This window comes from Leuciscus leuciscus, assembly GCF_965113295.1.
Source record: "Leuciscus leuciscus genome assembly, chromosome: 11".
Classification (NCBI taxonomy): Eukaryota; Metazoa; Chordata; class Actinopteri; order Cypriniformes; family Leuciscidae; genus Leuciscus; species Leuciscus leuciscus.
This window is the reverse complement of record NC_138735.1, coordinates 6,473,290-6,485,653: the sequence shown is the minus strand read 5'-3', so window position 1 is coordinate 6,485,653 and position 12,364 is coordinate 6,473,290.

Sequence of the window (12,364 nt, the reverse complement as noted above, 5' to 3'; positions counted from 1 at the left end):
ATAGTGTAATTTAGCCCTTACCTTTTGGTTATTACCACCAGCAGTTTGGTTATTTTGCTCTTTGATCAGTGCTTTTCTTAAGGACTGTGAAAAGTGAGCTACATTCTGTTTTGGATTTGTTTTCTGTGATTCAATTAATTGTTTTCATTTTGTATTATTTCACTTTATTTTTCTGTTTTATATAGCATTTGGCTGCTCTAATGTTTATGCTGAAATGGCAATCTGATGTGAACTCCTTGGGAAACACTAGCCGGCTTAACTTTTGTGGCCAGTAATTTGCCAAGTGTTGGTCTCTTTTATAGTTAGAATTTGTTCTACTATAATTTGTTGATACATGTGTCTGCAGCTAATTGTGAAATTGTATTGTGTTTTTGTGTTTCTTTCAGAAGCTGAAGGCCCCCGGTGTAGGGAAGCTAGCTGTTTGTGCCCTTTTTGGTGGTGGTGTTTCCTTCACCGAGTGTTTTGCCGTTGGCACCTGCGTTTCTTTCACTTAGCAAGTGTGAGAGTGAGTGTTTGTGTGGAGTGGAGTTTGGTGAGTGGTGTGGTCTTAGGATACTCACTGCCCAGCTAGCTCCCTACTGGTAAGCCTCAGCCTTAAAGTGTTTTTTTTTTTTTTTTTTTTGTTCTGGTGCACACCGAAATTCTTGTTTCTCTTGAGTCAATAGCTTTTTATATATTTAAAATAATTATTATTGTGAAAATAAAGTATTTTTGTATTCAGATCCACGTCTCTTGTCCTCTGTGGTAGCGAACCTGTGTTCTTGTGAAATTTCCCCGTTCAGTGAAACGGGGTGGCGTAGTCTGCTCTTTATTCTGCTATACTTTTCTCATAAGTGTAACTTTTGCCCTTCCACCCCCTCGCCACACTTACAAGTTTACAACAAGTACCCATTGACATTAGTATACTTACTACATAAAGTATACTTAAAATATACTTGGACATTAACTTAAGCTTTATAAAATGAACTTGAAATATACTTTTTCGTAAGGGAAGATATAATTGTTTCATCTTCTCTACCATCTGCATATCTATGTCTAGCGGAGATGTCCCACCAAAATATAAGCTTTGTCAATTACACTATTTTGAACTTCAAACTGCATAGATGAATATTTACAGGTCAGCACTATCCATGTTTACTCCTTACCTGCAATACAAAATCTGCTGACAAAAAGCTCGCTGACCCCACACCACTGGAATGAATGCAGGAACCCATGCTACTTCTATGTCTGATTGATTTAAGCAGTTGTTCATTACAAGGCTTTAACTTATGTTTGCTCCCTTTTCTCTCTTATGCAATTTTAGGATGTCTACATGTCAACATGTTCTACAATGGTTCCCAACCCTGTTCCTGGATGGGAACAGTAAACATTTTGGATGGCTCCTTAAGTTGAATTCATGGCATTTTAATTTTTAAGAGTTTATTTTTGTCATAAAACAAACTCACTAATTGCCTGTCATGGTCACCTGTAGAGAAATATCCAAGAAAAGTATTGTACTTGCCTATCTACTTAAGTAAAAAAGTAGGGCAACAGTTAGATTTATTACAGTAGCACTATTTCTAACCTAAATAAATATACAGGTCAAACTAGAATCATTTCCTTACTTACCTGCCATATTCCTACCTAAAACTGACCTCTGAGTCTGCACTGGAACACACAATGCTCTCTGATATGTTCAGACACCATATCTCTTTAAATCTAACTAATTTGTCATGTTTTTGTTTCTCAGACACTTTGATCTCAGATGTGGAGAAAATTATGAGCAGTGAAGGAGAAGCAACTGACACAGGGGCCATGAATGTGGATCCACCAGTCAAATGTCCGCGCCTTCTGTCCTGCTACAAGGCTCACAAGAAGCGCAGCTCAACAACCCAGGATTCAAGTACTGAAACAGATAAGTAAATACTTTGATGCCACCCATGATACAGATACTGACACTGACAATGCACTTGCCTTCTGGGCCAAAAACTGGGCCTTCTGTCGGTCCCTGCCTCCTCGGGACCAGTGGAGAGAGTTTTTAGTATATTATTTAGTATATTATAATATTTTAGTATATTATAATGAGACCCCATCGTGCACGTTTAGTTCATAAAATGTTGCAATCTCTCGCATTCCTGAAATGTAACCAAACTCTACTTTAAACTAATTTCCCATTGATAACATTTGAAATTGTTTTGTTTTTTTTGTTTTTTTTCATTAACTACACCTTTATGTTTATTCCTGGTGGCGAGCTTGTGAGGAGTGTTTTGCCACTGCAGTTTATTCAGGTTTGGCATATGATGTCATCATTGTTTAAGTTTCTCCCAATTACAATTTTTGTAATTTTATGACTGAAACACCTGCATTGTGTAAGGTGGATGGCAAACCATGGAAAAGGAGTTCTGAATAAATGGTTAAGTTGATTTCAGCTCTTTAGTGTTTGTTCGCATTTATTTGCTTGTAGAAGACAAAGATAAATACACACACACACACACACACACACACACACACACACACACACACACACACACACACACACACACACACACACACACACGAGAGAGAGAAGTGCCAATCATAAGCATATTCCACATTGTATCATACGTATGTCATGCAGTGTGGGGACTTGCACTGGTCTTGGTCTTGACTCGGTCTCGGCCTGTCTTGGTATTGACTTGGTCTCGACGCTTCAAAGGTTTGGTCTTGTCTCGGCCAGTCGGCCTGTCTTGGTCTTGGTCATGACTTGGTCTTGGTTTAGGTGGTCTTGACTACAACACTAGAGGTGACATAAAAAAAATTTGTATTTCATAAGCAGGGCTGGGAACCAATGTTTTTTTTTTCTGGATGGTTGCCCTCTTCATCCCAGCCAAGAATGCCCTCACCTAATTTATTATTCTCTTGGTTGAAAACCACATAGTCTGTGCTTCCACACTTGGTTTCATCCTAGATGACTGACTATTTTTTATGGACCACATTAGAACAATTGCCAGGTTCCAACACTTCTAACAATGAAAATAAGGCTTTTCAGCAACAACCTTATTCAAACTGCAGTAATTTTGCAATGTCCTTCTGGCCAGACTGCATCATACATCCCTTCACTGCACAGCTTGTTGTAAACGAATGGACATTTTCACATTACACCTCTTCTCAGTTCTCTTCACTGACTGCAAGCACTTACTAGAATTCAATTCAGAGTAATTCCTGGCTCACACTTGTGTAAATTACTTAGCACTTCACAACATGAAGCCTTACACCCTAGCCACTCTGTGTCCCTGCATACTGTGTATGTTCAATATGTATGGGTAACAAGACATGTATTATATAAAACAGGCATTTCTACATTTCACCCATCATTACCTGGGTTCACATGGATCTCGTGATAGCATCTGTGAGAATTCAGTCACATGATTTAGGTTGCACCTCATAGATCAATACAATACAAATGGTATGGACTGGACCTTAACACACATGGAATTTGTCTCCAATAACAACAGAGCCAAGGGAGTCTTTGTGGGTCCTCAGAGGGTCTTGATTATTCTGATCCAGTTGTATTATCCCCATTTAAACAGATCACAGATTATTTGGGATTAAAACACCATTGAGAATCGATTTTGGGCCACTGTAAGTAAGTACATAACACTCTGTTGAAAGACTGTGAACTGAGTTTCTCTTCATGGATCACAGCACTGCTCTTTGTCTGAGGTGGAACTGATCCAATGTTATAATAGTTTGTTGACTTTTAAATAACACACATATTAAGTTGATTAAAAACTCCTCTTGTGTATATCCCACATATGTTTTATTAGCCACAATGGGATAAATTAATTTGAGGTCCTTGCAATTATGTTGCTGCAACTTTTCAAAGTTATTGGATTTACAGGGTTTTTTTTTTTTTTTTTTTTTGGGGGGATGATAAAACATCAGGCATAAGCTTGTTGGAGCAGTAAACAACCTCTTAGCAAACACCACGTACACCTTGACAATCCTCTACCAATGCCTGAGAAACCATACAGGATACGCTAACAACCCCAATAGCAAGGGACTAAAACCATTTGATTGAGGTTTATCTTAGTTTTTTTTAGTTTTTTTTTTTTTGTATTCTGGTTTATTGCAACAAACATTGATTTCTGTGATTGTTGCTTTTGTAAGCATCTGCTAAAAATGTAAATATAATGCATTGTCTGTTGCACACACATCCACTAGACGAATTAAATGTTGACGTTAATCGCATGTACTGGTATGCAGTACACGTTAATCCAAGAATGCATTAGCTTCTATATTGAAATTGTTGCATCACAGGGATACATTGTGATATTTGCCACATAAATTTTTGCCACATAAATACAATCACATTTAACTGTGTTCACAGTATGCGCACAGCCTGAGTGATTTTCTATCTCAGGTATTGTCTTATTTAATAAAGCTAAAATGGCATTATAAGCTTTAATAAAATGTGTGGTGTCTGCTTTTATATCGAAGAGCATGCAAGTTGGAGTCATGTCTGAAACCAAAGAGATGCAGGTGGAGTTCTTTACTGTCGCAGTTTGCAATTTATAATCTGCTTAAACACTTCTATTAAAACTAAATGCAAATTAATTATATGAATAACTCTATTACAAATAGTTAGTGAAGAACCAACTCTGTTAATTTAAATTACAGAACTAGACTTCAATCAGAATGTGATGATAGAAAGCTCTGCATCTGAAACAACTTTCCTTTTCAGCTGATGTCTCAAATGTTCATTATGATGTCCTAAATCCTCTCTCCAAACACCTGACTTTATACAGGCATGCAATGGCCACTTTTCACAATCCCTGTTTCATTTAGAAATGTGTCAGATTCCTGATTTGTAATGGTTTGAGAAGGTCATTTCATATTGGCAGCTTATTTTATTTACAGTAAGGTAAATGATGACCAAATCTATATGTATTGGCTTCTGACATACAAATTATCCATTTAGGTAACACTTTATAATAACGTTCAGTTGTAAGTCATTTATAAGTGGTTAGTAAATGATGAACTAATCATTTACAAAACATTCATAAATGATTAGCAAGTGATATGTATGTATGTTTTGTAAATTCAGTTACTATGATAATGATTAACTAATCCTTTACGAAACATGACTATGCGTTCATAAATGATTAATAAGTGATATGTTCATTATTTTATGTATGTTTTGTAGATTCAGTTAAAAGTTATTTACATTTGATTAGTTAATGATTAATCATTTACAAAACATGAATATGCGGTTCATAAATGTTTAATAATTTTTTTTTTTTTTTGTATGTAAGTAGCAATTAGAGCGTGCAGAAAGTGTTGTAAATGCCTTTTATACACGTACAGATAATTTGTAACAGGTGTTCAACACAATGATGTCTAAACGCTGTGAATAAATCATTTACAACACTTTCTGCATCCTCTAATCTAAAGTGTAAACTATTCATCACTTGTAAATATGTTGAACACTGTTACTTACCTGTTACAAATTATCTGTACGTGTATACAAGGAACATTCATAAATTATTAGTTCATCATTAACTAACCACTTATAAATGACTTACAACTGAACGTTATTATAAAGTGTTACCTAAATTTATTCTAAAGTAATCACATTTCATTCACTGCAAATTCTTATGTAATATATGCTTACTGCATTTTAAAAATGACACAAGGGCACATGTGATGCTGAGTGCAGAAATCCTCGTGTTAAGATGATTTGCAATTTTTGTATAATTACATAGGGCTGTCAGGGCAACACTACAGCTGCCTGCAATTACATATGCACATCAGCAACTGTGTTTATGAGCGAAAACGACAATCAGCTCTGTGAACAAAGTCTCTAGTAAAGATTATACTGTTTTGTGTGATTCTGTAATAATGTTGTTTTTTTCTTTTCTTTTTTTATTATGTTTATTCCAGCTGACTTTTAAGTTTATTCAGTGTCTGTATTATTTGGATTAGGCTTTGTTTTGATGGTTGGCAACTTACAGTATAGATGCCTTCAGCCATCTCTATGCCAAGTAAATGAGAAACACAGAATGTATAGAAATGCTCATCTAACGTGCAGTTCATGTCTATTTTAGTCCATGTGACCTGTGAGACTTTGGGATGTAAAGATGTACAGTAATATTTTTTTATTTTTTTTGCTACAATTGTATTGGTTGTGTTCTGTTATGTCCTGTTATAGTTCTATTTTCACTCTTTTTGATCTGTTCCTGTTTGCATGATTTCCTAGTTAGTTTCCTCGTTTGCTATTTAGTCCCACACACCTGTTCGGTTTCATCTTGATTACGTTTCCTCATCTCTATTTAAGCCCTCATTTTCTGTGTTTCATTGTCGAGAAATTGTTTTATGTTAATGTGTGGTTGTGACTCTTATTCTCCTGCATGTTCTCCTTGGTTATTAAAAGACTCTTTGTTTATCTTTGACTTGTGCGTGTGTGACTACACGTGACACACCTGAAAAGCATTATTATTATTTTTAAGTAGTGTTGCGAAATGTAATTATTAATGTGCGTGCATTTGTGCTTGCTCTGTAGGGGGGAATTCAGAGCAATTGGGACACATTTTCCTATTTAGATGACTTGGAAAAAGTATCCCAATCAACCTGAATTCACCCCTTAGTAACACATTTATTTGGGGTTTAAAATGTTTATTTAGATTTGTTTTGCAACCAATGACGTGCATTTAGAGGTGGGGCTGACTGTTTGGCTGAACAATGGAAGATGGGGACCTGCTTGAGAATAGTCATTAATATTGTGATTCCATTTATGATGCTTTGGGACAGAAATAACAAACATCACTTTTAAACGCTTCAATTTTTACATCAAAACTTTGAAAAGCACAGGCCAAAGTCAAGGCCATTTTCCACTGCTGTTTTTGTGGAAAGCATTAGCCTATGCATAAAACATTTTTAATCAGTAGTTTGAAGATTTTGTTACAGTAGTGAAGTACTTCCCAAATAAAGACTTCATACCTCACAAGATTATTTTGAACAGTTTCCTCCACTTTGTTTAGAAGGAACTTATTATATGAATAAAGAATGATGATTGGGTAAATGTAGAGCTGCATGATTTAAACAGCTAATACTGAAAGAAACTGATAGTGGAGGAAAGAAAGGATTGCTTTTGTTATGTAGCTTTGTATTTCATAAGAGCGTAATGAGAGAACTGGAAAGTGTTTATTATTTTCATGTAGCTTCACTTTTTGAGCATAATGAGGCAGGACGTTAAGCATAATTTCATAATGTGAAAAAGGGACAGAGGGCCATTACATTTAGAAGATATTGTTTAGTCCAGCGATCTACAACTGGTGAGTCGTGTCCCATAAATGAATCATAGTTCTTTTCTGATAATAGCTGAAACCATAAATGCAAATAGTAAAATGCAGCTAACCATATAATTGTGCATAGTTAGCATAACAAAATAATTGGCCTATCAGGCTCATGCAACAGACAAGAAAACAATTTCCATATTTTTGCCTTTGTCATTAAAGACGCCATGAGGGTGATTGATGACTTATTTTCATGTTTGCATCAACTATCCCTTTAAGAGCTCAAATAAAATATGGTCATAAATGCCACATGATCCCATTAAGGCCAATTAGGCATCATGCTGCAAGTAAATATAATTGAATTATCAAGCAGTAAATAATCATATACACTGGGGTACAATTTGTGAGTCTGCTCAGATAATAATTATCTAACTGAAAATGTCTCACCTAATTTATGTTGATTTGAAAGGATGAGCTCCATTAAATCACGGAAAAGAATAGACAGGTTAAAGTTGCATATGACATTAGAATAAACACTATATTTACCCCAAAATGTCTCTGTTTAAAATACTAAGCAATGAGCATCTGCTTTAGGAGGCAGTGGGGATAAATGGCAACATGATTGAATACTAATGGATGTGTTTTTATGTCAAGTGTAATTTAAGCACTCATACATGTTCATACATTTGGATAAGTGATTACCCTGAAATCCCTGAAATGTACCTTTTTTTTCCCCAGCCATTTTCCAATGTGATTCTGCAGTTTGTGCAGGTAGCAACTTCCCAAGTGAGTAAGTTCATGGCAGAAACCTCCAGGGTGGGGGGTGGAAGAAGTGAAATGAGATTTGGGAAAGGTAGAGATAGAACAAGTGTGAGTCATTGGATCTGACCCAAATGTCAACTTTTCTCCCAGAGTTCTACCGCACTGAAACCTCAGGGCTTGTGAGATGAAAGAAGCGATGATTCTGGGTCAGCAAAAGTAACGTGTATGTTTTTTTCTTCTGCCATCACTTGCTGCTTTGGGTATAATGCAAAAGAACAGTTTGGACTACCATTAAACATTTTTTGCAGTCTTGCATGAAACACAAAGTGAAACTTGCTCTGGCTCTGTGGAAGAGGTCATACTAAATACATCTATATTTTAGGTACAAATATTAATTTACATGACTTTGTTGAAAAATTTGGTGCAGTGTGGTGCAACCAAAATAATTCTAAATAGTACATGATGAACATTAACTGGTAAAACAAATACCCTACTATAGCATAATGAAATATTAGCCGTACTCAGTGGTGGAAAGAGTACTGAAAAAAACGTACTCGGTTACCTAACGTAACCTCTGTTCTCTCTAGAGAGGGAACGAGTATTGCGTAAGTTTAGCTTACGCTACGGGTAAAGTCATCTTTTCTCGAGATATGAAGCAAAAAATTATCCTTAATTTTAATATCTTGTCAACGCAGTGCGGCAGCAAGCTGACCTAGAGCAGGCAATCTAGCGTGCTCATAGGCTGCTCTGCGGCAACTGCAGCAGCCTATCACTGAGCCCTTGGCGTGACGTCACGTCCAATGAGCGCGAGCAGCGCGCCTACGCGTCACGGCCCGAGGCGGGGCGTGGCAGAGGGTATAAATACGGGCTGAGAGGCTGCTTTCACTGGTTTTTGTCGCAGAAGCGAGTGAGCTCGTGGCGCGAGCACGGCGGGTTACGCAATACTCGTTCCCTCTCTAGAGAGAACAGAGGTTACGTTAGGTAACCGAGTACGTTCTCTTACGAGAGGTTCTCTCGTATTGCGTAAGTTTAGCTTACGCTACGGGAACTCCCTTGTCAACGCCGTGCGCGCCCGGCATCCACTGAATGAGTCCCAGGGAAGCCCGGGGAACACGAGAGTGTGAGCCAGGCGGCCAATGATATGGCTAGCGCAAGTACATAAGCACATAGTAGGGGGAACAGAACGGCGCGGCCGGTCTGACTAACCAACCCTTATATTGTACAGCTCAACCAGGAGGGCTAAATCAAACAGCAGTAGCCCGCGCACAGAAGTGGGCCGGCCTACGCGAGATTTAGACTGATAAAAGTTTAGCCTGCAGGGCGGGAACTTCTAGATTGTAAAATCTAACAAATGTAGACGGGGAGGCCCAGCCCGCCGCCGTACAAATGTCATGAATAGAAATTCCGCTAGTCCAAGCCCATGACGAGGCCATGCCTCTAGTAGAGTGGGCTCTGATGCCCAAAGGGCATTGCAGGTCTTTAGACGCATAAGCAGCTGCAATAGCGTCCACTATCCATCTGGACAGAGTGTGTTTCGAGGCGGCGAGACCCTTGGTGCGCCCACCAAACGAAACGAAAAGCTGCTCCGAGCGCCTCATGGCGGCGGAGCGCGTAATGTAATTTCTCAGCGCTCTGACAGGGCAAAGGAGATTACTGTCAACTTCGCTGCCGGTAGCCGGCAAAGCTGAGAGAGAAATGACCTGTGCTCTGAAGGGTGTGCCCAACACCTTGGGGACATAACCGTGTCTCGGTTTGAGAATAACTTTAGAGTCATTAGGTCCGAACTCGAGACATGCCGCGTTAACTGATAACGCATGCAGGTCACCCACACGTTTGACTGAAGACAGGGCTATCAGAAAAACGGTTTTGAGCGTGAGGTATTTCATATCCACAGTTTCCATGGGTTCAAAGGGATGCGCTTTCATGGCCTCTAAGACCAGGGAAAGATCCCAAATAGGAACCGAGGGGGGTCGCGGGGGGTTCATCCTCCTAGCTCCTCTAAGGAAGCGGATAATGAGCTCATTCCTCCCTAATGCGCGGCCCAGCGCCGAGTCGGAAAAAGCTGATATGGCCGCAACATATACTTTGAGCGTGGAGGGGGACCTGCCCATGTCCAACAGCTCTTGGAGGAAACAAAGCACACGCGACACCTCACATGTTTGTGGATCCAGCCCTTGGGCGGTGCACCATTTATTAAACACAGACCATTTAGATGTGTAGAGCCGTCTCGTAGAGGGAGCTCTAGACTGTGTGATCGTGTTCACAACCCCTATTGGCAAGTCAACGGGTATCCGTTGACTATCCATACATGCAGAGACCAGCGCTCTGGATGAGGATGCCAGATCGAGCCGCGGGCTTGAGAGAGAAGGTCTCTTCTCACCGGTATCGGCCAGGGGGGTGTGTCCGCCAGCCGTATTAGATCTGGGAACCATGTCTGATTCTCCCAATACGGGGCTATGAGGAGCACCGTGTGGCGCGCTTCCCTGATTCTCCCGATGACTTGTGGCAGCAGAGAGACAGGGGGAAAAGCGTAAAGCGGGCCGCTGGGCCAGGTTTGGGCCAGCGCGTCCTCGCTCTTGGAAAAGAACCGTGGGCAGTGCGCGTTGTCTTTTGACGCAAAGAGGTCGACTTCCGCTCTGCCGAAACGGCGCCACAGCGACTGGACTGTTTGGGGATGCAAAGACCACTCCCCCAGGGGAACATTGTCCCTGGACAGTCTGTCTGGACCCTCGTTCAGGAGACCCGGCACATGCGCGGCTCTCAGCGAGCGCAGTGAGTGCTGAGCCCATACAAGGAGGCGTTCCGCCAGGGCGCAGAGAGTTTTGGATCTGACACCGCCCTGACGGTTCACATAGGCTACCACTGACATGTTGTCCGTGCGGACTAGTACATGGTGGCCCTGTAGGTATGGGAGGAAGTGCTTGAGCGCTTTCTCGACCGCCAGCATCTCTAGACAGTTTATATGAAGGTGACTCTCCTGGTCTGACCAAGGGCCATAGACCGGTCTGCCCTCTAATAGCGCTCCCCAACCTAGGTTGGACGCATCTGTCGAGACAACTTTCCGGTGCGAGACAACTCCCATCGTCACTCCCGTACGATACCATTCGGCTGCTAGCCAGGGCTGCAGGGCTGAAACACAGCCATGATTCACTCTGACTCGTAAGCGGCCGGCCGTCCAGGCTCGGTGAGGCACTCGCGCTTTCAGCCAGCGTTGAAGCGGGCGCATGCGCAGTAAGCCCAGCTGGAGCACTGCTGCAGCTGAGGCCATATGCCCCAGGACTCGCTGGAATGTCCTCAGCGGAACCTGACTGCCCGTCTGGAAAGACGCGGCGAGATGTCGAATGCGGCGCGCGCGCTGCTCTGACAATCTGGCCGTCATAGCCACCGAGTCCAGTTCTATTCCGAGAAAGGAAGTCGACTGGCGGGGCAGTAATGAGCTCTTGGTCCAGTTGACCGAGAGACCCAAGCATTCCAGATGGCTGAGAAGCGCTGTTCTGTGAGACAAAAGCTCTGCCTCTGACTGCGCGAGGACTAGCCAGTCGTCCAGATAATTCAGTATCCGCATTCCTTGTCTCCTCAGGGGAGAGAGAGCCGCGTCCATGCACTTCGTAAATGTACGGGGTGCTAAAGATAGACCGAACGGCAGGACGGTGTACTGATATACCCGACCGTCGAAGGCGAATCTCAAGAATGGCCTGTGACGGGGTATTATCTGAATCTGAAAATATGCGTCCTTTAGATCGAGAGAGATGAACCAGTCTCCCGGGCGAATTTGCGCGAGGATTTGTCTGGTTGTGATCATTTTGAACGGCCGTCTCATGAGAGCTTTGTTCAAATGTCTCAGATCTAAAATAGGTCTCAGCGCTCCGTCCTTCTTGGGTACGAGGAAATAACGGCTGTAAAAGCCCGACTCGCTCTGAGAAGGATGCACCTGTTCTATAGCCCCTTTGTGCAGCAGCTTTGCTATTTCTGCCTGAAGCAGATGCGCTACTTCTGTATTCACTCTCGTCTCTGTCCGTGCTAGAAAGCGCGGGGGACGGCGAGCGAATTGAAGCGAATAGCCGTGCATTATAGTATTCAGCACCCATTCTGACACGCCCTGGATAGCTTGCCATGCTTTCGCACACATAGCTAGGGGTCGAATGATCTCTGGGTTCGGATCGCCGCGCTGGGCGGGATGGGGAACCTCTATCAGAGAGGACGGGGCGGCGCGCGCGCTGCCGGTGCTCGAATATGGGGGCTCGCGAACAATGGTGACTGGCTGTACAGCACATAACGGCTCGGTCACTGGGGACGGGGCACATTTTGATGCTAGAAACCCGTGGCGCGAGAGCGGCATGAGGTTTAAC